This window comes from Malus sylvestris, chromosome 14, assembly GCF_916048215.2.
Source record: "Malus sylvestris chromosome 14, drMalSylv7.2, whole genome shotgun sequence".
Lineage (NCBI taxonomy): Eukaryota > Viridiplantae > Streptophyta > Magnoliopsida > Rosales > Rosaceae > Malus > Malus sylvestris.
Window position 1 is genome coordinate 18,809,811 of NC_062273.1, and position 5,342 is coordinate 18,815,152.

The following is a 5,342-nucleotide window of genomic DNA, read 5'->3' on the forward strand; positions in this document are numbered from 1 at the left end:
ATCGGTCATTTTACAAATAAAAAAAACTTGTAATTAAAATTCTCATTAAAAAGCGAGTGGGAATATATGATATTGAGACGGGAATAACAACCCTCTTAATTTATATGTTGTACTAAGTCTCACTCGTGTTTTCACTCTTAACCACTTGTGCTTATAAACACATGAGTAATCTATAATCAAAACTTAACTCCTTATTTTAATTTTGATTATGAATAAGTAAACACGTCCGAAACAAATTTCATGATGGTTAGATATTCACCTCAATTCAACATAATCAATTATTCAAATTGATGATTCCCCAAAGCACAAAAGAACACAAAAAATAATGACATGGGATTTGGTTATAAAACAACGATGGCGCTTAAAGCCAATCAGGGAATAAAATATAAAAGCAATTATATCCAACAAATGCTAGGTGGGTAATCACACTTCAGACATGATAATTACAAAGTTTGGAATATAATCATCTTTTGTGTTTATCTATCCATTTGCAAACCAAGTAGAACATCACATGGTCCCGGCGGGGGTAAAACAGTCATATCACATCTAAAGCTGAACTACTTATGTTACCAAATAGTCAACACCGCATGGGGTCAAACGTTTTCCCATGAACACAAGGACCCTCCGACCTCCCATCGGCTACCTTGTCTTCCTGTTAAACTCTCCTTCCTTGTACGGCTACGATTCCCTCTCTGTGCCCACAGCTTTTAGTTCTTACATACAATAAATACAATTATCTGTGTCCAAAGTATTTCTTTGTTTTTATGCTGCAATTTGCTTGGTATATATGCTGTATACTCAGTCGATCAAATTCATGTAAGTTTGAATCTTGCTCTTTTTGGTGGAATTGTTATGTTATTTGATTTTGATTAGATTTATTTGTAACATGATGATTCTTTTGATTAGATTTGGTTTAACAGATTCTTGCTGTGTTTTTTTTGCTCTTCAAATCATGTATTTTTAATGCTTTTACTTCTCCCCCATGTTTTAATATCTCAGCTTTTGGTAGTTTCATAAATCATTCAGTGGAGAATTATGCGTTTTTTAATTAATTTGTGTTGAATTGAGTTCATGTGATTAAATCCAAGTTGCAAGACCTGCTTTTGGTGTATTTCAATTTTTCAAGTGTTAATTAATATGCTTTTTGTTTTTCTGCAATAAATGTCTGAAAAAAACGTGGGGATGCAGACTTGCAGAGCAACGTATAGCTATGGATCTCATGTGATTTAGTGTGAGTGATCAGTGCAGATGTTTTGGTGGTTATTAGAAGTTCAAGGTTAAGACTTTGGAGGGGAAGAAATAGTTAGAAAGGATAGCTGTTGATTAAGATGACGCCGGTCAGAAGGCAAAATAAGGATTTCTGTGGTGAATCAAAGTAGTTAGTACGAGGCTTTGTTCTTTTGGACTAAGTTGTATTTGTTGCAGAAAAAATGTATTCCTCACATGAAAATTCTTTGATGACATCTCAATGTTTTTGCAAGATAACTTATTTCTAGACTCTAGGATCGAAAACTAGGATTCCCATTCCACAACATAGTTAATTACACGAAATCCACAACCATATTTCTCTGCAATTGATCTTCATAGAATCTATAGATATACACATATATGATGCTGTGGTTGGATGATTAAGTTATTGTATAATAATTTACAGTTTGTTATTCTATACGTGTTGATTATCGATTCTCATTAACATGGTATGAACATAGGTCTGCCCTCACTTCTATAAGTGTAAGTAAGCTTCATGGATGATAGTCTTGGAAATATAAAGATCGTCCCAGGTCATTTTAAAGCATCCAAACCCAATATCGACTCTTTTCAAGACATAGCTTCTTTATCTCGCGACCAAGAACTGATAACTATCTGAGGTATTTCTTTTTCTTTGGAGAAAATAAAAGAACAAGAAAAAATTTAAGAATAAGGTCATTCAAATTAAAGCTATTGGGTGTAGCATAGGTCCCGTTCGTGGAGTAGGAGAAAATTAAGAAGTGAAGCATATATGTTGAAATTCTTTAGTCTGCGGGGACTGCCATGGGGGTCTAGCACAGATGGGGAAGAAAAGGTTGATTCAGTAACCCTTTCAGTTCCTTGATTGAGCCTTCTGAAAATTCCATGTCCCTAACAGCTAGAATTGCTTTAACTGTCAGGTTGAGCTAACTGCTGTAGAACTAGAATCACTTCGATCGGATCTTGCTGATTTAGAAGAGAAGGAAGCGCACTTGAAAGCTCAGTAAGGGAACTTGATACTTTTACCATTAAATGTGATTTGCGTCTTTGCACACTACATGATAGTTATAATGCTTTTGAACATTTTCAGTTTTTAGCTGAGGTCTTATATCCCTTTGTTTTAGTGGACCAGAATTGTTTCCCTTTTAGGATAGGCTTTGAACTGAAATTATGTCCTCGTCATATCAATCATGAACTGCTTATGTTTTATGCAGATTGGAACACGTTGATGAAATTTTGCGATCTGCTCGTCTCTCTGGCTATCTGTACATCCGAACTGTAATGACCACCCCCTAGTCAATTTTTACTTTGAGCATGTACTTAGTGCATAATGCCAATTATGGTTTGCTTATATTCTCTCTTGTCGATCTGATAGAGGTGGAAACCACTACCAGGGGAACCTCCCCCCCTTGATGATACTGACGTTGATGACTGGCTTCCTCGCTTTGTTGTCTTGCAAGGGCCGTGCATTTTCTTCTACCTGTTTTCCACGGGTAAATATTCAAGGAATCATTATTCAAGGAATCATAGTCCCCTGATGTCCTAGCGTCATTCTTCCCATGCAGACTTGAACATATTCTGACCACTGATGAGCTCTTTCTTCTTCCAGATTTGAGTCCTCAAGACTCCACCCTATTAGCTGATATTGTTGAAGTAAGCCCCTTGCCCAGCTTTACACGAGACGATGAAGGAACTCGAACTGCGTTTTGTATCTTAACTCGTCAAGGACTGCGATTCGAGTGCTCAAGCGCTTCTAAGGCGCAGGTACGCCAGTTTTTTCTTTGTTTTGGTGTAGTGTTCTTAAAGCTATGCCTTCATTCTATGTTGATTTCTTGCGTTCTTTTTTCCCACTGCCAAATTGTCAAATTCCGTATAATCAACTATACGATTAAGTTGTCGCGTTTTCAGGTGGACTCTTGGTTGTCAGCGTTACGAACGGACTGCAAATTGGAGGGTTCAGACGCCACAGATCCAAAGGACTTGTGAGATGCAAAATTATACAGTTTAGGAGCAGCAAGTTGTAGATAGGTAGAAATGTAAAACCCATACTTACATTAGTTCATCTGACTCTGATGTTATAAAATTGGTTCATATTTTCTGACGTACTTACGATATAAGAATTAGTAACGGAATCTAATTGAAGCAGCAATGTTATTACTGATATTGGATGCCCGTATTCTTCTTCCTCAAGTGATTACCATTACGTGTTGCCTTCTCATTTACTTTGTTTGAATACATATCATTGTCTCTTTCCTCTATAAATGGGTGGCAATGGATTTTGTTGGGGTTTATCCATGTTTATCTGTATTTTGTTCGGTGTCAAATCCACGGATTTATTGACACGTAAAACGAAATATGAAAAGTTATATGGTAAAAAAAATTGCGAAAAATTTTCATTCCAACTATAATAGTTCAATAATGTTAAAGGTGGGCACATGGAATCCTATATTCGTGCGGATTCTAAGTCGCCTTTAATTTGACAGTAAGAAGCACAAGGTATGCACCCTAATTGAATAAAAGCTATATTTATGGAGCAAACTCTAATATGTTGTAGTTAATATTGTTTCGGAATGTTATTGTGCAAATTTAAAATTAGGATTTGGGATATCTAATCCTTTATGACCTGTATTCTTTGTGAGGCAAGTAAAGGCAACCTAATTAGTATAAATAAAGGCATAGGGCTATGAGGAAGAGTCGCAACCCCGAGTTCTCCTTCTCCCTCTTGTTGTCCCCTCTTTACCCTCACCATACAAATTTTCCTTCAACACGTTATCAAGACGAATTGTCTCTCTAGAGGGAAGATTGAGTCAAAAACGGTGTCTTTGCAATCATATGTCTAGTGGAGAAGTTAGTTAGCTGGTTGATAGTGCTACGACGGACACCATCTTGCGTGAATGCAAGTACTTCACTAACTTCATGCATAAAATCTCGTCTCTAACAACTCTCTCAGGCCCATGGTATGGTGTTTACCATAAATGAAGCGTTATATTCTCCACATTTCTAGTAGAATGCTTTTCAGCTTTAAAGATATTAGAGAAAATGGCTATTAAGACAAAACCACCGAAGAAAGAGGAGTGGAATATCCTTATATTACTTCCTATAATGGCACTAAGCATATAAAAAAGATAGAGCAACTCCCAAATGGGTTGTACCTAACAACCATTCGAACCGCTAAGGTCCACTATGTGGCCAGCCCTAAGGTGGAAGACCCGCAAGTTCTTAAGCTTTGGCACAATCATCTAGGACATCTGGGTAGAGATATGATGACTGAATCCTCAAAGTTACAAGGGGCATCCTTTTACTAAAAATAAGATTGTACATTTAAATGTGTCATGTCAAGCTTACTCCTTGGGACAGTTAATCACAAGACCATCTCCAACAAGTATTGATGTCGACCATTCTGCTTTCCTCCAAAGGATTCAAGGAGATATTTGTAGGACCAATTCAACGACCACATCGACACGTTGGTCACATGTTTGCCTATTGTCCACGGGCAATGCTGCATTTGCAAAGATCACGGCGTAGATTGTTAAGCTGATGGCTCACCACCCTAATTATCGGATTAAGTCGATTCGACTGGATAATGTTGGAGAATTTATGTCAAAGACTTTGCATGACTATTGCATGCCTAAAGGTATTGAAGTTGAACATCTTGTTCCCTATGTTCACACCTAGAATGGTCTCGTAAAAATGTTCATAAAGTGTCTTTAATTGATTGCTAGGACCTTGGTCTTGCGCACTAAGCTTCCGATTTTTGCATAGGGCTATGCAATTTTACATGCAGCAATACTTGTCCGCCTATAACCCATCACAACCTAACATTAATTATTGTTATAGTTGGTTACTAGATAGAAGACTAGAGTCTCGCATTTACGTGTGTTTGGGTATGTCATTTATGTGTTTATATTGCTGCCACAACCTACCAAAATGGGTCTGCAAATGAGGTTGAGAATTTTTGTCGGTTATGTTTCACCTTCGATTATTCTCTATTAGAGCCCTTGACATGCGGTCTCATTATCGCTAGATATGCGGATCTTCACTTTGATGAGGCAGTCTTCCTATCGTTAGGGAGATGAAAGAACGTCAATGTTGATGATGAACAATGCGAATTAGCG

General features: G+C 37.3%; 1 pseudogene; it reads left to right on the forward strand.

Moving 5' to 3' along the window:
• The first annotated feature begins 822 nt into the window (after positions 1-822).
• LOC126599667 (uncharacterized) lies at positions 823-3,388 on the forward strand (annotated as a pseudogene).
• The last annotated feature ends 1,954 nt before the right edge of the window (positions 3,389-5,342 follow it).